This window comes from Lepeophtheirus salmonis, chromosome 3 (genome assembly GCF_016086655.4).
Source record: "Lepeophtheirus salmonis chromosome 3, UVic_Lsal_1.4, whole genome shotgun sequence".
Classification (NCBI taxonomy): domain Eukaryota; kingdom Metazoa; phylum Arthropoda; class Copepoda; order Siphonostomatoida; family Caligidae; genus Lepeophtheirus; species Lepeophtheirus salmonis.
Genome location: NC_052133.2, coordinates 6,969,515 through 6,995,617, shown reverse-complemented (window position 1 = coordinate 6,995,617; position 26,103 = coordinate 6,969,515). Strand labels below are relative to the sequence as shown.

The window sequence follows — 26,103 nt, the reverse complement described above, 5'->3', positions numbered from 1 at the left end:
TATACTTGAAATGATTTATAATTTTTGTAATAAAAAGAAACGAACTGGATATACATAGAAAGTATCAAAATATTCCCAAATATTTTGTAGGAATATTTTTTGTGGAATCATTCATGCGTATATAATAGCAGTCGATCAAATATTAGTGAATTGAAAACCAAATTAATCTCCCCCTTTACAGATTCACATATATGTATGTGGTACATCAATTTAATAGCAATCCCGAAAAAAACAGGATATATTATCCATTTTTTTCTTCATAAATATAAACTTGCCAATACTTCATTGGTAGAGATGGATAAAAATAAGACTGTAAATGTGTTTGATACTTTTTGTAGTAGCAACCTGAATAGTGTTTTTATTTTCCAATTCCTGTTACTGCTCTTTTTTCATTATTAAGAAGCTATCATCTAAGGGTATTTGTTCATGGATGAGAAAGAGGAACAATGATCGTCTATGAGGGAGTTATAAGTGCAAGTCCTTGTTGTACTCGGAGTAAAATTGAGGATCAACATCGGTGTATTTCTTTCTTATGTCTGGTTTCATTTAGTTAGTACTAAAAGAAGATAAAATTGATCCCTTGGGATGTCATTGAGGGTATTTTTTTTAAATTCTTATATATGTTATAATAAATTAAAATTATATCACTATGTAACAACATAATATGTTTATATTGTATTATAATGAAAAAAAAAAATATTTTTTACAAATTATGTCCAATAATCTTAAAATATATCTCATATTGGCAATAATAAACAATTAACATTCGAAGGACATATTCTGAAGGTCCCGTCCCAATGATAGACAGTCTAAAATTTGACGGACTAAATAAGGACCGACCCGACAGTAAAGACAGCTAAGCTGCTCTCCTTCTACAAATTCTTTAAATTGCCCACCTAGTTTTTTTACATACTAGCATTAAGGTGGCCCTATAAATTTAAAATTTTTTTTTTACTTGTCCTAATCATATTTCTTCATATCATGTTTCTTTCATAATTCTAATTCGTTAAGCAAAACATTAGAAACTTAAACGAATATTTATGGAAGGCCCTAGCTTCTTAATGGGTTGTTCTATGCTGAGAAATAGCTGCAAAAAACTTGATATATCCTTCTTTTTTTTTAAAGTTACAATACCAAGTTTGTATTTAAGCATAAATCAATTTTATGTAAATACTAGTTTTGCTTTTTTAGTTTCAATATCCGATACTTTTTGACAACAACTGGATTATAAAGCAATTTATGTTGAAAACGAATCATTGTTTGTTGCTCTACTGACTTTTTGGTAATGGTAATTTTTTTTTACGAATCATTTTTGATCTATAATATAAGCCCGAAAAAATGTTCAGGATATACCATTTTAGTCAGAAGTTTAAGGGGCAAAGACCACCTCTGAATAACGGGGCTGTCATATTATTTTACAAATTTAGTTTTGTAGATTATTGTCTTTATATCTAAATTTCAAGGATAAGTTGAAATACCCCAGAAAGTTTCCGAAAGTATTAAGCATTTATTTAATTAATGATATCTTATTAAGCATGTAAACATAAAAAGCTGTATCGTGAACCGCTTTCACAATAATCGAAAAAGAAGTCACTTTTCTGAAAAAATTAGCAATTTTCAAAACTTTGAGGGAGTTCTGCTCCTCTTTATAATTTTTAATTTTTGCTCAAGCTTTGCCAAAGATATGTTTTTATGAAAAAGAACGGATTTTGACGCAGCAATCCGTACATTTCAACAAAATAAATAATAAAAAACACCCTACCCTCACTTACATGCACATAAACTAAGAGCAATTATTCAACACCAAAAATTACAATTTATGGTGTCTCTGAAAGATTAATAAATATAATTTATTAATATAAAAATTTAAAACAATATAATGTTATAATACAAAAATCTAACTTATTTTTGTAGTGTCAGACCATATTTATACAATCCACCTAAGCGAATCGTATTATTTTGATGGTAAGATTTAAATCAATTCCATCAAGAACATGTACAATGTACATTGTATCAAGAATATTTTTCATAAATAATATCAACAATTATTTCGCAGAATATCCTCCTCTTTCGAAAAAAGTCAAAAATGCAATTCACAATGTTTGCAACCTCCTTTACAGAGTTATTGGTGAGGGAAAGACCTGCAATCCGTTTCCTATTGGCCTCCATTCTCGTTATTTGTTGACTTATCGCAATCGACAATACAGCATATGAAAGCTATTTTTTTCTGCAATTTTTTGTAATAACCCAGGTTGAACTGCAAGTAATAATGGACTAGTGGAGATCTGACTTGTGTGGTACGATTTACTTACATTTGTGTTCAATGTGAAAGTTATTCAGTTATTCGTCGAAAACAATACTATAAAAGGCTGTTATTAAATATTTAGAAACACAAAAATACTAACTTGAGATAGTAGAGTAAGTGATATATTTCATTCTTGTATCATAAATTGTATGCTCCTGTCAATCCAATTACTATAATGTTCAAAAAGTTAAGCGTGATTGATTGAAGAATCTTTCTGAACAAAGAACTTTACTTATTATAATGATTAATCTTATTTTCTATTTCTTAAGTTGGTTTTAAAGTACCATTATAACATTGTTTAAATATCCAAAGCTATATATTTGAATCATTTTCTGTGTATTGTTTTTCACTGAATTCCCTTTAATAGATCGTTTTTTGTCTTACTCGATATAAAACTCTTTTATAATTAATCCAGGGATATGAGGCTGTAAATAATGCATTATCCTACTGTACATATATTAAAGTGTTAACACAAAAGCAAATTAAAATGATGTACATCATATACAATATTTATTACATAAATAGTTACGATTTAGTCTCAATTCTACTATTCTTCAAAAGTTAAGCTCATGTTGACTAAAAGTGTTCCATTTAAAACACAATATTTATTAACTGTAATAACCCAGAGATTGATTATCTATAAATGTAGGCGCACTTGGTAATTTAATGGCGAAAGTTGTATCCAATAAAAACCAGACATGTAAAAATTAATTTAATAGATATATCAAAGCAATTTTGGGTAAATAAACGTGTTAGTAATTGGATAGGGATGAGGGGGTGTTTGAAGGCAGAATGGGATGTCGTTCTTAAAGCAATATTGAAAGAAAGATAATAATAAAAAGACAATATCTTAAAAATTCAATTTGTATAGAGAATGAACAAAACGTAAGATCAGAAATGATAAATTTGTAAAAAACTAATTTTTGGAGTACTATTATGTAAAAAAATTGATCCAACATGTAAATGACGTGATTATTGTAATTGTTCATCTATTTATCACTTGACAAAATACATCTCTTTTACCCAGTTCACGAACAGTGGTTTAATAAATATATAGTTGATAGTAATATTGTGTTAGTCCATATTTAGGACGATAACTACAGACTCATATAGTTCAGTCTCGATCCGGTTCAGTTCAGTCCTGTATATCAGATCTAAAATTTATTAAGCATGACCATTTATGATGTGACTCAAGTTTATTTCCACATTTTTTTAATCAATTCTAGTAAAGAGAGTCTGAAGGTCACAAAGTCAGTCTGGTTCTAAGACTGGACTAGAAAAAATACAGAATGACTAACACAACAATACTTTTTACAATAAAATTTATCAATATTTCATTATTTTTTTGCAACTTTAAGTGGAATTTGCGACAATACGTTCTGCAAATTAGACCTAAAATTTATTGAACTCTGTCCTTGATGACGTCACTTAATTATTTTTAATAATTTCTAGTACTGATAGTCTGAAGGACTGAAAATTTTAAGGAATGGTAAGAAGGATTGATAGGAATGGTCCTATGACTGGGCTAGACTGGAAAAAATAAATAAGGACTGTCACAACACTAGTTAATATAGATAAAAACGACTCCGTTGGAGTCAAATCCGGTAAATAATTTTATTCAGAAAACGATGTCATTCATATAAAATAAGAACAAAATAGCAAATCTGTAAAATACAAATATAATTAGGTTGGATATGAGTAGTTTATACACGGTATTATACATATATAAAAGTGTATAAGTATATTACTTAGAGAAGGCAAAAAGAGAGTTTAAAAAAAAAGAGCAAAACTGACTTGGGTAGAAGCAAAGAACGTTATAAAGAACGAGGAGAGTAATGCACGCAGTTCAGATGAGTCGGCAGTCACCTTTTTCAGTACGTTACACAGCTGAATTCCAGTTCAACAACTGAATATAAAATTTTCAACAAATATCTACCAAAACATCTACCTTTATGTTTATAATTCTTTCTTCTTTCTGTTGCTCACTCCTTTCATTCAGCATACGCGTTGTGCTTATAGTTCTATATAGTATTTTCTTTGGGTACAACTTGTCTTTCCCTCTTTCAGTTACTCACTCACTCCTTGCTTGCTTGCTTGCTCTTCTTTCTTTTGCGAAAAACGGGTAACAGAGTTATTGTGAGTATTTTATTTTTAGTAGTAGTTGATCCCTCACAAACTCCAAGTCATTTTTTCCCTTTCTCTTCCGTTTTGTACAATATTAGTCGGTATTATATACCTAATATTTGCTCCTTACTTTCTTCGTTAACTCCGTTAGTTCTAATAATTCTTCATTCCTACAGCACAATAGACACGTAGTCATAAGAGAAAGTTGTATCTATACAATAAAGAGAACAAGTGCGATTTGTTCATATATAGTTGACAAAAGCCTTCGTTAGTTGTGGTGTGGTGATCTACATGATAAATAATCTTACTGTCTAAGTGTATTATTTTGAAAAACAGAGTGTGTGTGTGTTTGAACTCTAACTCCACAAGTGTTGCTTTTGTTTTGCAGATAATATCTTATCGAACGAAGGAACGGATGACGAGTATGTATTGTTTGTAAATTCAAAAATACATAAAATTTCCAGGTTAATTTCAAAATAAATAAATATATATATATATATACCTATATAATCTACTCAACAGGTACAATCAGTTGTGTTTTAATGATTATTTCGAAAAGTTTTTTACAAGTAAAATACAGAGTTTTTTTCATTTTATTTATTAAATAAGTAGAAAAATTTACTTATGCTCTATTAACATAAAAGTAGGCAAAGATTATTTTATATAATTAATATAATGCAAATTGCAAGGATAAAGTCTCAAAAAAATCATATTGAATTCAAATTATGGGTCCCTAAGGCTTTAACTAAAGTAAAAGTACATTTCTGTTGTATCATCAACTACTTTATACATTGAAACAGAAAGTCCATTATTCAACCAAATGCATCTAACAAATATTTGGAGAAAAATAATCTTGAGCCGTAATAAATAAAAAAAAGGTTAAAAAAAAAAATCACATAAATCAATTATACGATCTTTTTTGTTCTACGTCATTGCTATTTATTTAAAAAAATTAAATATATATCAGCAACACTTGATTAGAAAACATCCTAGAATGAATATATGATAATTGAAATGGCTTCATTATCAGAATTTGAGATATGAAGGAAAAATTACCAAACTTATCATTTTTTTATTTATGGGCCTTCATATAAAACATGGCTTGAAAAGTCCCGGGCTTAACAAAGAAAAAACGTGTTTTCTTTCATATTTTTGCAGCTATTATTATTTTTTATTCGATTAATGGAGAAAAGTCCCTATGACACTTTTAAGGGCATTGCTTAGCTTGAATGATATTTTTCTCATCAAGAAGCAGTGTAAATTAAAAAACGATTTTTTTTATCCCTTGTTTTGTAAATAACAAAAGTAGCGTCACTCTTAGAAAAATAACTCACCAACTTAATAACAAATTGTCATGAATTTTTGTGAGCTCAATCTTGAAGGTTGGTACTAACTGAAAATGAGGTGAATAAAACAGAAACAGAACCATCTTTCTTTTAAGCCCATGTGCCACTGAGTCTGAAATATCAAGGAGAAGTATAAAAAAAAATCTGGGCATTTATGTATAATTTGACTTTTTCGAGGAAATTATTCAATTTGATAGTTTTTATAGCATAAATGATCTAAATATACCTGTTACTTTGATCTTGGACATTGAATATGCTTGTTTCAAAAATTACGTTGCATTGTATGGCCATTTTCAGCATTGATGTTAAATTTTTTGATATTATATCCATGTTATTATAGTAGTTTCCTACAATTTAATGATATAGTATTAAAAATGGTACCATATAAAAGCTAATAAAGCTTTTTTGAATAATTAATTAATCCTTTTGAAAGTTTTAACTAAATTTCTAAAGTCTCTTTAAAAAATGAAGGCCTTATAAAGATAATACTATTATACTATTTATGAATCTATGACATATTTGAATATGTCGAGAAATAATCCCAAAACAATCATGAACTAGAATCCAGATAAAGACAAATGTCCATTATATTTTTTCCACAATATACATGTTTCCAATACACTCACAACCCAATATTATGTAGATATATTTCGACGAATTATAGGCCCTGTATTCAAGTTGATGGGATGAGCTATTATTTTCAGTGAATACATTGTATAGGTTTGCCCGAACGGAATATTGTCTGTCTCTATCTCGAAATTACAGACAGCGATAGCAAACAGTTGAAATTCAATTACTGCAACCTTTTAATAATGAAAAAATATATTTTTGGAGTAATAGGAGAGTGATTTCAACTTTTTTGAGCTATTTGCAAAATTTGCACTTTTGAGGATGATGAGAGTAAACTGAAGGTCTATTAATGCGGAATGAGTTCTTGATTTATCTCATATGAAGTATTTCAAGAGAAAAATTGGAGTAAATCGGTGAACTTAGGTATGAAGCCGAATGAGATCACGTCTTATTAAGTAAATAACTACAACTTTTACTTGTATCTACTATTAAAGTATAATTACAGGATGAAAGTAATAGGTATCATAGAGAGGAACTTCTATAACATCAAAACTATAAGCTCATGAAACACAAAATTGATATTAACATGTATTAAAAGAAATATCCAGTACAATCTCTAATGACTATCAAATCGTAATTATAAATTTATTCGATCAATTGTGATTAAATTCAGTCGATATCCCTCTCCTCCTACTCCAATAATATATTTTTATTCATTATGCGATTTCTTTATTTTTTAAAAGGTTGCAATAATTGAATTGTAATTATCTGATGTTGCTGTCCCCAATTTGGAAATAGATAGATAAAATATGACGTGTGGGTGAAATTTTAGGATTTACACTTTTCATGAATGTTCACTATAGTTTAGAGCCTACATTTGTTTTATGGGAACTTGATTTGGTCCGATATATTTTCATATTAAATTTATCAACTGCTTCAGAGTATGATTTTTTGCTACTTTAAGTGCCATTTAGAGAATTTAGCCTGATTAGCCAGAACATTTTGTTAAAAAAATTAACGATAACTATTCATTAACGAATGCAGAGGTAATCCATATTTGTAGAATTTATTATAGCTTGATTTTGTGTTACAGACCGGGTCAATCGTTTTTATTTAGGCATTTTAACACACAAAATATTAAAGTCCATGGTAGGATCATGGGGGAATTAGGAAACAAGTTTATAATCTATTAATTATTAATTCAAACCCAAAGAACATGTTTAGTCAATATATCCACCCACAAAATTTATGGTTAGCTAGAGGTGGGCAGCAGCTGCTACATACCCTCTGGATGTACTCGGCAATATTGGATGCCCTCTTGTTGAGGGAGGTCTACAGGATGCGGGTGCTGTTGTGAAATGCATCATCGCCTTGGACTCCACATGCAAGATGAAATATTCCAGGGAGTAGAAGTATGTGCTATACGGTGGCCACAAGTCATTTGCTCCAGAAAGTCATGTAGGTCTGGAGCCACACTTGGGGTTTCTTTGCAGTGTGGGCAGGTGCTCCATCTTGTTGGAACACCCAGGGAGAATTGCCGAAAATATATTTGATCTATGGGAGAACTTTAGTGTCCTGAATTTTCTCGTACTCATCAGCTTTTAGTCTGTATCCTAAAGGGAACAACACGGATTCATGGGCTTCCCCTTGGATGCAACCAGACCTAACATCAAAACTGAATTAGGGTGTATGGTTTTGTAGAAATATACCATTGCTCCTCTTCTGGATCACAAACTGTCACTTCTTGATAATTCTGCCTGTAGAAGACAGGATAAACAGTGAAGGTCTTTTTACCAGAAAAACTTACAATAAACTCGAAGGTTCGCTTGAGGTAGTTCAATATCTTTTTGCACACTCCACACATACTTTTCTCTGCTGTTCTGTCAACAAAGGCCACTTTGCTCTTGCCTTTTTGGGGTAATTCTTTTATCTTCCTGACCATCTCATTAATTGATGAATTCGGACTTTTTAAAGGCCGATTTCAAACGGTAACAGCGGCGTAGGGTTTCCTTCCTGTTCTTGGAGAGTGTCTGACGTCCTTGCAACCTTCAACCACATGCATTTATTATGAATTGTCTTCCTCGAGGTCGCAGTCTGCTCCAAGATGGGCTTCTTAGACAATCCGGACGGAGGAGCGCTGCCATCTCAGTCTCTTCTCTTTACTGTGTGCTCATAGTGGCGACTAAGAAAATGTTTTTCTTTTCAATTGACAGCTAATTATGTTGTAACATTATTCTTTGGAACATTGTTAAAAAGGGTACTTAAACTTCTAAAAAACTGGATAATAGAGATGAGTAATTAATAACAGTTGGCTCGGTATTTATACATATTTAGGAATTCATTAAATAAATAGAAAGTAATAAATTTTTTATCTGCTTTTTCTACAAAAAAAAAATTGTATTGACGCATCACACCTTTAGTGTATGAAATAAAAATTAATATAGTTTGATTTTGTGTAGATCGGACACTTACATGTATATTTAGGAACTGATTAAATAAATAAGAAGTATCATATTTTTTTGTTTGCTTTTTCTAAATGTTATATATATATATATTGATGCACTACATCATCTATACTGTACTAAATTAATCATAGAACTTATTATGATGCCTGATAAATTCCCTATTTTCTTAATTCTATTTTGAATAACACAAAATTAACAAATAAATAATTTCCATTTAATTAGTTTTTTGTTCAATAGTTATGGCAAATACTTTAAAAAAATTTAATTTATATAAGACCATTTTATTTCCGCTTATAAATTTTTTAAATTTTTTTCTATTATGGGTCACTCATAGACAAGGTGGTTTTTTTTGCACAAAAAATTTAGATGTTTTCTTTATCTCCTTTAGAACCACTTGCTTGGAAAACAAATATTTCTAAACAGGATTTTTTCCTGCAACTTTTGTTCCTTATGACATTATTTACATTTTAGTTTGAACCTTTTAGTCAAAAAATCGTCAAAACTGTAATGTAATGAGTTGAAAAAAAGATAATCCTAAATTATAATTTAGGAAAATGAGAAATGTATAATTAATTTACGGACATCACTCCATAAATATGCTGCGAACAACTCTAAGCTTTGTATTCAATTTTCAAAAATGAGTTCAGTCATCGAATGTCAATGTCGAGAAAAATGTATTTCAGTTTCCTTTTGCAGATAAGTTCGCATATAAGTATGACATGACTTGATTATAATATAAAAAATACCTGATTGATATTACTGAACAATTTCTTTATTTTACTTTTACTCACAATATTATATAAATTACCAAGACACTCTCCAATTCACTTGTTTCATTGGCAAAACTATGCCAAGTACTAAAAATATATAGATCTATATAAACACATAATAGTTCCATTTTCAAATTTATATATTTAATTGATTTGCCAATACAAAAAAATATTCCGGTTTTTATTTGCTCCATATTTATAAACACACTAATATTTCAAAGACATTTTTCAATTAACTATGGGTTTTATACTCAAATTTATGTGATAGTTTGAGATATTCAATGAAGTTAATGCTTTCATATGATCTTGGATTTGTGATGTTTTGGCCCCTTATGGCCTCTTCAATTTGATTATTTCATTGTGGATATCTTTTTTTTTAGTTTTATTAAGATTTGGGATGTCACCAAGGGATGAGTCATCATATTTTGTTGAAACAGATAGACTATAATTCCTTTAAAATATAAAAAAATCCAAAATGAATTTCAGAAAAAAAAATTCTTGCTTATTTTCTTGTGTTGACCTGCTACACATGTCGAAGAAAAAAAAATGGAAAGCCTCAATTTACATTCTTTATTCGATAAATATAAACAGAGCAATATTTTATATATAACTTTTGGTGCATTATCAATTATTTACTAAAATTTTATTGAGATATTAAAATACTCAAGAACTTATAGATTAGAGCTTTCATATTATTTATAAATAATATTTTAGTATGAATCTACTTTTTGAAATAGGTAAAGTGTATGTTTGACTCGGTAAATAATCAATAAATTTAAAAAAATTAATATATCATTTTAAGAAATGCAAAAGGGTATTAAATTTCGTAAAAAGGAGGTTTAGAAGCGTAAATATTTACTTCATTTGACTCATAAAAGTTTAACATTGTACTAATAATTTTTTGTAACCTTTATTTCTAATTCACATAGCCATATAAAGAAATAATCAGTATAATGTATTAATAGAAATTAAAAATAATTAATTAGTCGTTTGGCATATAAAAAAACCATGTAATTCCGAATCAATTTTGATTAGAAAAAATAGCCCTTCAGGCTTTTATCTTGACAAATGGTATATTAGGTGCTCCTGAATAAGAGTTCCATAAAAATAATACTTTTTTACTGGTTTATATTGTCTTCCAATTTACAAGTATACCGTTCTATGAGCTTAACATTGTTGTGAACAATTTAGCAGGGATGCACCATGATTTACTTTTAGATAGTACCAATACCGTCATATTTTGCCCATGCAGTCTCCGTTCCTACGATATGGGAGAACTTACTGATCCCGGACACTTAATTACCCTCTCTCATCCTATATACTAAATAAAAAGGGGGAAGATTGAGACCAAAAGTGCTCAAAATCGTCTATACAGTCTATAAATCACTTACTTAGGTAATAAACATTGACACACAATACCCTTAATAGCAATGGGTTTTTTCTGAATTTCTATTACAACTAGCTCGGATTAATTGTCTTAGGGAGAATAATAATCTATGGAAAAATTTCAATCTTCTATGATGTAGGTAACACATCTAGTTCAATGTTTGGAAGGGTTCAAAAGTTAATTATTTTGCCTGTAAGGTTTAAAAAATTGCATTAATCATTATTATTTATTTATATAATTAATTATAATAGACATTAATCTGTTAAATTAATCTGTAAAAGTAGATAACTTAAGCGTTTTTCCAAAGCTACGTAATGAAGCAAAATTAACATAAGAAAATTTTGATTTTTCCTTCCTGAAAATGTAAAAAATGGGTGCTCGCTATAGACAGGTCATCAAATTTTCCCAATTATTTTCTCCTTCTTTTATCCATACTACAATTTTAGGGATAATTCTGTTTGAACTTTTTATAGGCTGGAAAAATGTCTATCAAAATTATTTTATGCAAAATAACTAAAGATGTGTTCCTAGTATCTTTATTCACTAAGTAAAGAGTTGCAGACTTTTTTCATAAATTGATATATATGTGCGACCTACACATGACCTCGTAAGATAATAAAAATTTGCTCAGATAATGATCAAACTATAAAACAACTTTTCTGCACTTGCTTTAATCGAAATTCGAAAATCAATCCGTTCTAACCTTTAATGTAATTAGATTGAATAAATCTCTATTTCTGGGCCACCTTGTATGTATTGAAACCCATTATTTTGATATTCAAACCCATAAAACCACTTGAATGAATAAAAAAACAAACTAACTATATTTTTTTACACTTCCTATCAATGAAGAAAAAAACGGAAACTTTCCTGATGTTCATCATAAAAAGTTTATTAAATGGAAAAACTTTTACTTTTTGTGACATAGCTACACATATTCTATGTGTTCATATATGAGGGCAAAATTTTTAGTCACTATTTAACCACTTATATAAGTCATTTTTTTGTGTATTGCCATACAAAGAAGACATAGTAAGAGTTGTTCAAAAAATAAACTTTAAATGAATCTGGTAAGCCACACAATTTGATGAATTTTGACAAAGAAACAAACAGAAATCCCACTTCTTATTTTGTAGATCTATAGACAGAAATAATTCAAATGTCAGTCCTCAATACTAATTGGAGCCCAGCGTAGACTTTCCCTTATAACTCTTTTTTTCACATTACAAAATTAAATAATATCTATGAAACGTCGTACTTATTACAAAATCACCTAATGATAATTCATTTAAAAAAATTAATATTTTCTTTTACATATAATTAAATAGTAAGTCCTCTTTTATCATTATTTAAAAATATAACAATAAAAACTAAAGCTTAATGCATAAATATTGTTGAAATTTGTGTGCGTTTTGGGAATATTAAAAAAAAAAAAAAAAATTGATATGGTATTTGAAGAATTTTTCAGAGGAGAGCAGCTTAGCTGTCATATTGTTTCATTGTATCAGTTACAATCAGCTGTGACAAGGGAGGAGGGGAGAAGGAAACAAAGAAGGAAATATTTTAACTCTTATGTGTCAATATTTTGGTTTAGATTAATTTGTGATGTAAAAACGATCGTCTCCATTTTACTACATACAGAAAAGGTATTAATTTTTTATAAAAGGTCTCAGAGTTCGTCCCAATTACCCTATCTGGATAAATTGTCGGAATTTGTAAATTTTAAATGACGTAAAATTAGATGGTACCAATTATATTATTCTATTATTATTAGTTCTACAGTTATTCCCCTTTAAAAAATTTTGAAAGTTTTAAATAAACAAAACAATACCAAAATGTATTTCTCCATCTCGACAACATATTAAAAACGATAACAAATAGATATTTATTTTATTAGTCTCCTACCCTTTTGTATGTGAAGAAAAAACTCAGCTGTGACGGACTCATGCAGGAACCGAATGAGGTTAAAGTTTATTTTAAATATAGTGCTGCGTGACCCTGTATATCGACCATATACCTATTAAACGATCAATAATAATTACCTGACCATAAGATCTAAGTCTATGAACGTGGTTAAGAGCTTTCAAAATCTTTTCATAAAAGTAGATTACGTTTGCATGATACAAATCCCGATGAATTGTTCAATTTTAAGAGAGCAGCAACGAAAAGTGAAAGAACAAAAGAATATGATAAAATAAAAGGGGAACCAAACAAACAAATAAATACGAAATAAAGAAAAGCCTCTGGTATTTCAACAAGACTATTTCACGATGAGCTGAGCCTCTGCTATTACTGCAATGTGACGCAAACATTGGTAAGAGGGCAGCATCCTTGAGATGTCATGATTTTTTAAAGTGGCGCAGGTTGTAATACAAGAATTTAATTTTATGGAAGTCCTTTGCCAGAGCAAGATTTAAGTTTGCTAAGGTTTTGTTTTGTCGATATACCATTTTTTATAACAATTCTACAATAAAATATACGTGTAATTTTGTTTAAATTATAATCTAAAACTTGACTTGTTTTTAATCAGGGTAACCAGTTTTTCTTCTTTTTTTTTACTTCGTTAAATAATATATATGATTAAATTTATCCTTGTACTTTATACTGAGAATAAAAAGTGAATCGTTAAAAATAAATAAAAAATAAGGATTATTTTTTACATTAACAAAATTAATTTATTTACTGGAGTACATTTGTTCGCTTTAAAGTCGTTCATTTGCTTTTTTTTTCTTTCCTTTTTTCAATTTAATGTTTACGCTTTGCTATACGTACATATGCAATACCAGATGTTATTTATATATCACAACCAATATTATCAAAATTATTGAAGACATTTTAATATCTAAAATTTGTTTAAGGTAATTAATATTTCAGAGAAACTTTTATCAAAGATCAAATTATAATACTTTAACTATAAAAATCACAAATCATATATTTTTGATGTCCCTAACTAACATTTTTTAAATTAATTTTTTTTTAAATTGTATTTTTTATCATTGAATTGAACTCCAGAAAGTATTTTATCATTTTAATTGATATTTACGAGTGCAAAATTAATGAAATAGTTAAGAAAATGTTGTAAATTTAAACAACGTAACGTTCAGTCTATATTGGCTCTGTAGCATGTAGTAAAATTTTCTGAATATTGGGGATAAACCTTAACCCTAGTTAACGATGAAAAATGTATATTTAATAATGTTAGTTTTTTTCTAGGTTTGAGCCAACTGTTTAATATTTTTTGCCATTTTTTACTATTTTAAATAAGAGCTTATATTTGATACATGATCGTTCAATCTCATGGTAACTCCTTTAATGTACATACTTTAAACAATGCAATTAGTGAGCTGGTTAAAAATGAAACACCAAAAATATTATGTTCTTAAGTACATGGTAAATATTTGGATAGTGATTATAATTTCGTCATGTAAGTTTTGTTTCATTTTTATAACTATTGTATCCATTTTGAACTAAAAAATATCAATCAAAATGCTAGAATGCTTATTTAAAAGTAATTCAATGTGGAAAAAAAATATCCTTATCTTTCAAAAACAACAACTTAAAAACATGAGTTTTGGTTTCAACAAGATATAATTTATTACTTTTATAGTAAAAACAATCCATTTTTATTATTGGTAAAAAATTTTCTATGAAATATTCATAACATTATGTGAATTTCATTATTCAAATAAGCAAACTAGTTTCGATGAAATTGTGTGTATTATATATAATAATAGATTTAGCAGTCACATTGAAAAAAATAAGAATACAAGGAATGAAAAAAAACACCTTTTTTAAGCAAAACAGTTACAAATTAAAAATAATTAAATATACAAATAAATCCCAAACAAAGACCCTCACTGCTAACAATGACAAGAACCATAATTTTCATTCAGCACTTGGCCTTTTTGATGTTAGGGATATTATGAGAACTTTTTACTAACCATATATTGTTCCTCGAGTTTATATTGCTTCTACTGATATCCTTAATTCAATATAAATATTCGTCCCTAGATACTTAAATTTTAACTTTCCTTCCACCTTTCTGTAGATGTAATTGATGTTATGTTGAACATCTAAATATCCTTTAAAAAGTATACTTTACTTCTGTAACGTACTAATGTATATAACATTTAAAAGAATATGTGTTTAAGATTACTATTATTTTTTATGGGAGGAAGCTTATTGCTTGAATGTTTAATATCATTAAATTACATAGTGTATACATAAAAATACAGTGGGCAGCCTATTGTTAGAAAAATATATATATTTAAACAAAGTACATCCGTACAATAATATTAATATTTTGTAGAAAAATATCATTAATTTAGAGAGTGAAGACTTTGATGAGTTACTTTTTATTTTTATTTTTGTAAAGATCCTCTAACATTGTGTGGCAAATTATGTCTTCTCCCATTTATAAAAACCACTTTAAACGAGAAGCTCTTATAATAAAAGTTTTATTAGTCCTTTATACGGGTAGGTCTTGCAAATTCAATATATTCATGGGTCTTTAGAAACTCACAGAGAAGACAATCCTCGTTTTAGACGTCTTTAAAGAGGATGGACCTCACTGAGTTCCAATAGAGCAAATCGACCTACCAAGGAATCTTTTAGTTCACAGAGATTCGGTACGGTTCTTCATTGTTGTGTTTAATTTTAAAAAAATTAGAAGAATTCCTACTTCGTGACGTCAACAGAGAGTTGATACCCCGTTGTGCTAGACTTCAATCAAATAATTATGGAATTGCCAATTGGATAGCTAGAGGGAAGAAGAAATGAAAAGAAAGGGGGAAATTGCGCTCGTTTAAGTTGAGACGCTTCTCTTTGATGAACAATACATAAATTCATAAAGGAAGGGGATCAATGGGGAAAAATGTTTGAAGTCTCATGGAAGATGACCTTTATACTTGAAAAAATATTTTCTCGTCGGTCATAATACTGTCTGAAAATTGATTGAAATAATATATTTGAACATGTCAAATGCCTCTCTAAAAGTACAAAATGCATATATCTGAAAAAAAATAACCTCCAACATTTTCAAAGAACTCTGAAAATATTGCATATTAAGATGAGTATTTTAATGTTTTTTTAAAGCATAACAGTGGATAAAATAATGTAATACTGGCGAAAACTCTTCTATATAGGACATAGACTCCCTTAAAAAAGTCCATATAATAGAATGTTCCTCTTTAAATTATAATAAGATCAAAGAAAATCAGATATATTTGCATCCAACGGGACTGATTTTATGTCTCATTTAGGGGACCGGTAGTAGTTTTTATATTATTTGGAAGCATGGGAAAAATTTTAAGTTATTCCGAAATGAAAAAAAATATTTTTTTATAAAATACAATATTTGATTGATCAAAATAATGTTCTTGTTTTTCTAAAAGAAAAACAATATAAAATCAAGAAAAAGTAATGAAAACAGTTCACACTACAATTTTTATAAGGGCAAATAAAATGATTTTCATAAGAGCAGGTATTTCTTTTTTTTTCTTTGTTGAATTTTTAAAATATTCAAATGTTATTTTTTCCGTTGTTATTACAGATATTTGATTTTAAATTTCAGTAATAATCGTTTACTATTAGTAAGAACAAGTTATAAATCAAAAAATATATATTTATGTTTAATTGAAATGCTGAAAAATATAACTTCTAATGTTTAAACCATTTTTTTTTTATTGTACCAAAAAAGAAAAGAACTCTATTAAATAAAGCTATTAATCCTTAAAAAAGTCAAGATACTTCAAATTTTGAGTTGTTTATTTAATGAAATAAGACTTTTAAATAATGATTTATTATCAAATACAATTAATTTAAAAGAAAAAATAAATAGCTGGAATAAATTACTAACATTTTTTAGATATTTTAGTTTTTTTTTAAAGCTGTGAGATATTTCTTATGCTTTTTTTAATTTTAGGAGACATTAGGTACTCCTTTTTTATTTTAAAAGTATATATTTCGTCGTTATTAAGGATCAGTTTCTTTGGACTCATTTATAATATTTTGATAAATTCGATGTCAGACATAAAAAATCAAATTTTTAAGGTAAAAAAATACTATCAAAATTAGATCACTCATCGTATTATGGTTATTTGTGACCCAGATTGGCATAAATGATGAAAAAATGAGACTAAACTTGGGGTTATCTAGTGACGGTGCTTGGCCCATTTTGGGATGGGGTATCCCTAAAAGTATCTGGAGCCGCCCTTCCCCCCAAAAAATATCATATCTATAATTATTTTTTTTGGTGTTATCGAACAAATCAGTCTGAAATATAGCAAGTAGACGCAAAAAATAACCAAGTATGTTCCTAGGATATTTTTTGAGACTCTAACATCAAAATAATCTTTTTTGCAACAAAATAATAGCTCTTGTTCCTTTTCCCTTTCTATATGGTATATTTTTTCATCTCCTACATCTTTATATTTCTGCATAACTCTCTCTGTTTTTTTTTTTTTTTTTTCTTCTACCTTCATTCTTTGGTTCTATTCCCCTCTATTCTCATATGTATGTTATACATATTTGCATTTATTAATTAACATTGTTGATAATCTAAAGCCCCCCCTCCCCCAATGATGGGAACTAGCTACGGCCAAAGTCTTATCTTTATATCAATAATTGTTAAAAAATTTCGAAGATATGTTCATTAGTAGTTTTTTAAAGCTATGTTTGACATTTTTAACAATAATACTTTAGTCCTTTGGTTAAAAAAAAACAAAGTCAATCACAATATTAATCAAAATAAATTAAAACACACTAAAATTTTAAAACTTAATAGCAAAACGAATACAATGTTATTAATACTTGTATAAAATAGTGGTTGTAACAGTACATTTATATTTTTTATGGGCTTTGAATGTACTTCAATTACTTTATAAAAAACTAATCAATCTCTATGAAATTGTTCTTTTATTTGAATTAATAAGTTAAATTTTACGGAGGGAAGAAAAAGTTGCACATATTATTAGAGGAAATGATGAAGGTGGTATAATATTGAGCAACATTTAGTATGGGAAAAATAAATACTTACAACCAGAAATTTACTCAAAGTAACACTTGCGTTTTGATATTTTGTTTAAAAAGTTTATCAAATACATTATTCAAATATGTTATACTTCAATATAAAAACAATATTGGACCAAAATCAACAAAAAATACAATTTCCATTTATTTATTTTTACTTCAACCCACGATTTGGACTTTTAAAGGTAAAATTTATCAATTTTACATTAATTTATTAAGATGACCAATTTTTGCTTCTTTAAGTGCAATTTACAGGTCATTCAAAAGGTTGATAAGAATAATTTGTTAATATTAATTGATGATAATTACCATATTAATACCAATCTAATCTACAATCAATTTGGAGAAAAATCATTCTATCCTCCTTTTGTGTTGAAAAGTCATATATATAATAGATATATTCTATTTATAATGTTTGAAGTATTTTAAACAAACTTATTCAATCATTCCTCGAAAAGAAATCATTTTTATGTAATATTTTTGTATATGCAAACCAAGCAAAATCTAATTTTTTTCAATTTTACATTATATATTTCAATTTAAAAATATATTTACATTTGTTGGTAGTTACACATAGTTAATATTGTCTGACTGTATGGGGCTATAAGTTAGTTTTCATATTTAAGAAACGTAAAAATTGTACCGAGGCAAAGAATCTGCCAAAATTGTAACAATTTTACAAAGTTAATGGTTGAGAAAAAACGAAAATGTCAAAAAATTAATTTTATAAAAATTTAATCAAAAATAAAATAGAGATAACAAATGATCCGGTAATGTAAGTTTTGGAACCAATAAGTCAACAAAAAATCATTAAATCATGGACATTTAACTTTCTGATTTTTAAGGGTCCCCTTTCATATAACAAAAAAATTAGTAAATAATATCAAACGTCCTTTTTTGTTTCTTTAAAAAAAACAAAAAACAATTTCCTTCTATAATTTATGTCTAATTTATCTTGAAACGTTATTTATCCCATCTTGGCATATTATTCTAACCTACGTGGTCTTCAGTTGACCTCCCTCTCCCTATAATATCCACGTAGTTTGAAAATTTCCTTTAATTTATACAACTTTCAAAATCTAATAAACAGTCAAATATGATTAATTCTTACATGAAAACTTTCTTCTAACAAAGACAAAAAAAATAAATAAAAAATTATATGGCTTAAAGAAGCCAAAAGCACAAATAAGTACCATATTTTTGTTTTAGAGAAGATAATAACAAATCAATATATGACCTTTTTTATACTAACTACTTAGCAGTTTATTCTTTAATTAACTCAGAAATTTATTATTCTTAATAATGTTACTGCTAACAAATAATGGATTAAATAAAGCCTATTGATTACATAGATTATAAACTCAATTATACGTATTAGGGTGTGATCAGTCCTAGCAATGATTTTTTCCCCCCCTCTAGTCTTTTTTTTATCGGTCCGATCTTTTATACAATGCAAAAATTCTAAGGCCCAATACGTCAGACCTTTAGTCATTGGTATCTTTGTAGCTATTCTTCACTCATATCTGGGACTGAAGGATATAAAAAGGAAGCAACTAATAATTGATAGCTGGAATGTATAACAATAGGTTTTAAGCACATTCCACCTTCTTTAAAACTCAGCGTTCTTGTCTTTTTAAAGAGTACAGGTTGTATAGGTGAAAGGACATAGTTAGTAACTACATTATATTAACTATTGTAGTTATGATAAAATACCTTTAAGGACCGATCCTAGGACTGACAAATTTTATTCGGACTTGACTGATAGACTGCAGTCTTATTTTTTTTTTTTTTAGACAGACCTAATAATAATACTTATATCCTTCATACTCGTATACTATCAATTAGAGAGCTGGAAAACTTGGTTTTCTTTGTTTCTTATAAGTTTTACGAGTTATGTTCTCAAGTAGTATTATGTAAGGACTGTCCATTAAGACAGTCGGTCTTTTGGACTGTCAGTACTAGAACTGATTAAAAAAGAAGAAATGAAGTTAAATGACGTTATCGAAGACATAACTTTTCATGTTTAAAGGACTATTATGCAGGACTAAATTGGACCAAACTGAGAATGAATTAAACAGGACTGCAGTCTTCAGTTCTAAATAAAGACTTGTATCTATCTTTATTCCTCTCTCTATCTTTTTTCTTTTACGTACATTCTTTGTTTCTAATCCCATCTATTCAGCTCTGCAACACATACACCTTCATCTAGTATATAATATATTTTAAAACTTGCATAAAATATGTAATGGTCGAATTTAAAAATGAATGAAATATTGCAGGTGTTTAGGTACACCCGAATTTTATACAACTAGATATACTCCCCTTTCTTATTTAATGTGAAGGTCATGCTCTAGGCTTCAAAAACGATTGTACGCTAAACAGAAATTCATGCATGCAAATGAACTATGCTTTAATAAAATATATTTGAGATTAATTTAACAGTTAAATGAAGCTCATCAATATGGTGAGAATAAAATCATTTTTTGGGAAAATTAAATGGTTCTGATTAAGAAATGGTTTCTAATTATACAAAAAAATATTTAAGAAAAGTTTGAACAGTTATTAAAAAAAATTAGAGGTTGCTGAACAGTCCTAAAGTTTCGAAAGTTTGCACTTTTAAAGAAACAACCTTCTATAATTCTATAATAAACTATATTTTATAACTATTTCTTACAAAATATGTTTTTTATTTTTAAAACAACGTTAACTGAGGTTGATTTACATTTATCTATTGACCCCTATATTTCTGTTGCATATCGCAACCCTACAATTTGACCCATAAATATCAACATTTGCTAAAACCTTAAATTCAAATAAATTCTTTGAAAAAATTTAAAGTTTTTAAAAAACATAGTTTTGGTGACATTTTAATAACATTTTCAGGGAAAGTGACCTAGTTAAATATGGTTCATACAAAAAAATATATGATTTGGCTACATTTTTAGTTTTTTTTCATGATGTTATATCAAATGAATTAATAAGTATTTACTTTATCATAATTTACATATTTGGACACAAGATTTAATCAGTTATAATTATTTCAAATCAGTATATTCATATTTTCTTATAATACCATAAATATAATTTCTTATTTTAAGTTTTAGATAAATGCTATTGACTTTTGATATATCAGTATTTGAAGTCAAAATAGCTTAGGGGGGAGTTGGTTAAAAAAAATTAATAATTGACACTATTATATTTGTTATAACAGGAAATATACTCCTCAAGTTTGAGAAACAAAGCTTATTCGATCACCCTCAAGGAAGAAATAATGATCTTGAACTAAATTTGTGAAGGCTTTGTATCGGGTGTTCTTAGAAAAGGAAATATAGTTAATGTATATGGACTTCAAAGACCATTCCAAGGTCAACTGAAATAATTGTAATATTATAATTTTTACTTTTACTTAATCTTTGCAACTCTCTCCGACCAATTAAATGAAAATTAACAAGCAAATAAAATACTCTTAACAATATATGTTCGGAAATTGCTGTCAAAATAACAGTTTTTAAACTTTATAACAAAAAAATTACACCCTAAGGAATACAAACCTCTAGCCTGCTTTTCCCCAATAATAATAAAAAACTTAAAAAAAAAAAAATTGCAATTTGCATTGTGCAAGATATGCATGCAAATTGTATGTACATATCTTATTACAGCTGATTGATTATTTTAATGCTATATGTAATCCTGATTTTGCTTTACTTTCTTAACAAGCAATTTCTCACAATAAATATATCTATATATATTAAAGAAAATTGAACATTTGTAGAGAAATTGATTTACATATACTTTGAGTTGCAGAAAATATGCAATGTTACCATGTAGAAAACCTCAAAACCGGAGAAACTGGAAAAAGAGGTCAATATCTGTCATAACACTTTATAAAAGATAAGCTACACATAAAGCTGTAAATCACATTGCCTAAAGGCGCTTTTATCTTAAGGAGATTTTCTTGCTGATGTGAAACAAAACCCCTTCTTTGCAAGATTTGTAATAACTAAACAACCCCTAACGGATATAGTTTTCACCAAATTTAGTTGTCTATATTTAAACTTGACGTTTTAAGAAATTACCAATCTGCCTATTCCTTTGTAGAACTTGAAAATTCCCCTTAAATGTGGTGAAAGCATTGTGACTTAGTAGCACAGTGGACAGCACACTTTGAAGAAATTATTATGTTGAACTCAAAATGTGTAGGGAAAATTGTAAAATTTTAATGTTTACTTAGTCTATTTAACCAATAACAATTAAATTTGTAAAAAATTCCTGATAAAAAAATAAAATAATAATGTACTTAAAAGACAATATTACAGACAAATATAGTCATCAATGTCAATATATTGTCGAATATTGTCGGGTGTTAAATCTATATCGGATATTTGAATATAAAACTCTTATTCAATTAATATATGTGCATGAAATATTAGTCGTATATATTAATGATAAGGAATACCTTTAGATTTTCTTTATTATTTATTGAAGATGGATTTTGTGTTAACGGACCACATATATATACTTATACATATTTTGGCTTTCTGTTACTATTTCGGTTTAAAAAAAGTGAGTATCAAATGTTCTTCGACATAAATACATATATAAAAATGGAATATTCTATAAGAAAAATCCTTTGAAAAGGTAATAAATACAGTTGTATAAATTATTAACTTAGATGAGTTCGATACTTTTACAACATCAACAGTTTTTTGGTTTCTTTTTTGAAAAATATGCTTATTATTTCTTGAAGAGGGAACTATTAAGTTTAAAATGTGTTTCTTCGTAAATAACAGAGAGTAACATCGAGGATTGGAAGGGCATTTATAAGTATTAAATCTTGTGCATTATTTAGCTGACCTGTTTCTTCCAATTGATAATCTCAGAATATATGTTCTTTTCATTAACTCAAGAGTAAGTGAACTTCTATCTTTACTAATTTCAATTATCAGGGGCGTCCGCAAGGTGTGCGCTAGAGGCTTTGTATCCCCTCCCCCTTTAAAAAAATAAAGGAAGTTGTTTTATTCGAGAAAATTTTATATTTGAAATTTAGTTTCATTAACATAATTTAATTTTCCAACTTTTTTCCAAAAAATATAATTTTCTGTGAAAATCTTTTCATTTATGATTTTTTTTTTCAAAAATTAACTTCAGTTTTTGTGAAAAGCTAGGCATTTTTAAAAAAATTCTCCAAACAATGTCATATTTGAAAATTTAAAAAAAAAAAAATAATTTTTCATAAACAAATGTGAATTTTTTTTTTCAAAAATCTAATATTTAAGAATTTTTTGGAAAAAAATATGAAATATGAAATTTTTTAATAATGGTTTTAGGATAATTAGTCGAAAATATTTTTGTTTGAGGACATTTTACCACATGCGTATTTTGCAAAAAGAAAAATTTATGTTAAGGCGATTTCGTAATGGCTCCAATTGAGACGTTTGGCCTAAAATGATATTTAATATTTTGATATATCCGATTGTATATTTCAATTCAATTTAAAATAAAAGAGTTATAAATAAGCACTGTTTGATTGCTATGTATATATGTCATTGAGGTAATTGAATTATTGTTATTTTGCAGAAAAAAACCAATTTTTTACATTATATTCATTAATAATTATTGTTTAAATACAAAACAATAGTAGGTTGTGGTTCGAATGTATGTCGAATCTGTACAGTAGTAGTAGTTTAAAAAAATTTAATAATAAAAAAGAAGTGCTACTTACTTCTCTGTTGTCAATGAATTATGATTCAACATGATTCATTTGGGAAAATACTCATGGATTGACGAACAAGGGAAAAGCAATGACCTAATCATAGAGTTATTTTCTCTTGCCTGATATAATGGTTGTTAATCTATTGATAAACATCTTCCAAAATGAGTTATCGATTACGTCGAATGATAAATTACATATATAGCCTATTATTTTATTATTAATTAATTTTTTTTTCGACCAGCGGGTGTTATCAAAGACCGTTATGCTCGAATTATATTAAAAATATATATTTCTCATACAACTTTAAAATAAAAATCGTATATATTGTATACAGGGCGAGGACTCAAAAAATTATATCATTTTAAAAACCGTTTTCAGTTTTACATAGTTTTATTTTGTACTATTTTCAAGCAAAAGTTGGTTATTTAACAATTTTCTTCAATTTTTATTCAATATTTCCCCCTCACTTCTTAATGATAGATTCCATATGGAGACAAACAGATGTCCTTTATGAAATCCAAAGACAAGTTGTTCTACTCCTCCGTGATCCTGGATTTCAGAGCATCAACATTTGTTGAGCAGTCTTTTTCGTCTTGCACTCCTAGTAATACCAAACAGCGAAGTCTAGGCGGTTCATGTTGGGTGAGGACGAAGACTAAAAGTCTGAGGGTAAGAAGGCAGTCACCATCTTCTTCATACAGAAATGCTGCGCCTTCCTAAAAGTGTGTGCTGGGAGCCATCTTGGGTCAACATATTGTTGTTCATGGGGAATGTGTTTTACAACCATGGCAAGACATGGTACCTGAGAACCTTGTAGTAGTTATCCGTGTTGACTTTATCGTTGGCCATGAATAAGAAGGAAGGGATCTTGCTGCCGTCAGACGCCACGCCTCCAAGGAACATGGTCTCAGCGGGATGTTTAGTACTGAAGGTTCCCTTGACCTGACCTCTTGATTAAGCAAAGCAACGATCATTTCCCCTGTTTAGAACAGCGTCCACTGTAAATATCTTCTTGTCGGAACTGGATTTATGTGTGGAGAAGATCGCGCAAAAAAAACAAAAAACATCAAATTGTAGCTTTTTGTCAGCTTTTTCGAATGGATCCAAGTACAAAATGACTTTTAGAACTGAGGCTAAATGGTCTCGAAGAGGATGCCATTTTTGAGTCATTACTCTATGAATATAATTTTTGCACAATTTTAATGTGTCTTGTCGGTATATTGTCCTTCTGAGATTTTTTTGCCAATAGTCCACTCACTTATTTCAATATCATAGTAAGGGTAAATACGTACAATTGATTTAAAAAAATAAACAAGAACATAAGATCTTAAATTATATCTATTCTTTTTCTTTATTTTTAAAGAAATATTTAATAGACTCTTAATTGGAATTTCTCTATTTAAAAAAAAACAACAACAAGAAAACATAAGTTTTTGTGTTTTATCTCTTATTTTTTGGTGCATAGAACCATTAACTTTAATTTCAATATCTGATAATGGGAAAAAAGTTGAAAGTTAATTAAAATACAATTATATATATTTTTTTAAATAATAGAGATATTTAATTATGATTAAATATATATGGAGAGAGATATGAGCTCGGTCAAACTTTTCTCAATGCAAATATAAATAACGGATGATGTATGAGTTATTTCTTATTTATAACAAAGGGAACAACTATATTTTTTGTGATCTAAGGCAGTGTTTCTCCAACATTTTATATTCATTGAGATTGATCTCTAATTAAATATTCATCAAAATGCTAACTTATTTATTTTGAAAGCCTCATAACTTAAACTTGAATTCAGTTAAAATTCAAAAATTTCAATTCTGAGATAGTCTATTCTCGATAATCTGCCACTAGTTTTTAATCAAATGGCTTTTCTTCGTGAAATTTAATTAATAATATTTTTATTTTTTTTCATTTTGCCAAGGAAAAATTATCTTGTCTTATAAATATAGAAAGCAAATTGCATAACTCCTAAATGCATACAAGATAAAGATGAAAATTTTGTATGATGTAAACATCCTTGCAAATAAATATGTTTAATTAATAAATAAAAAGGTAATTATCAGTTTTATAACATGTTAACTGAGAAAGATTGATTTGTATAAAACTCGAAATAATCATTATGCAACTGACTTGATTTTTTAACCTTTAATTACTATAACAAGAATTTCATGTACCCCTAATCTTATAACATTGATTCGTATTTCATTTCTTCTATATTTTATTGTAAGCAACTTTTATCATGCCTGTGTATAAAACAATTCTTTTTTTAGAATGTAAGTAATGTTTTTCTTTTTAGAGACTATTAATATATTTTTAATCAAGGTTTGGTGAATATGATTAATTTTCTAGCGTATAAGTTTTTCTTTTTTTAATATTAGGCAT

At 27.9% G+C, this 26,103-nt stretch overlaps 1 protein-coding gene and 1 long non-coding RNA gene across 8 annotated transcripts in view; both read left to right on the top strand.

Annotated features, from left to right (window-relative positions):
* The window catches only part of LOC121114280 (3',5'-cyclic-AMP phosphodiesterase 4C), a 531,705-nt gene that overhangs the window by 309,996 nt on the left and 195,606 nt on the right, over window positions 1–26,103 (top strand). For 3 of the 7 annotated variants that reach the window (XM_071886950.1, XM_071886953.1, XM_071886952.1), the window contains exon 1: window positions 4,438–4,893. The exons of 3 other annotated variants lie outside the window; for them this stretch is intronic. The gene's annotated coding sequence lies outside the window, so the exon portion shown is untranslated. Of the gene's footprint in view, window positions 1–4,437; window positions 4,894–26,103 lie in introns of those variants that run through there. One more of the 7 variants, XM_071886951.1, reaches the window with a different exon arrangement.
* LOC139904905 (uncharacterized) lies at window positions 4,362–25,021 on the top strand. The gene is made up of 2 exons (XR_011779174.1): window positions 4,362–4,441; window positions 9,961–25,021. It is a non-coding gene; the product is annotated as an uncharacterized lncRNA (long non-coding RNA).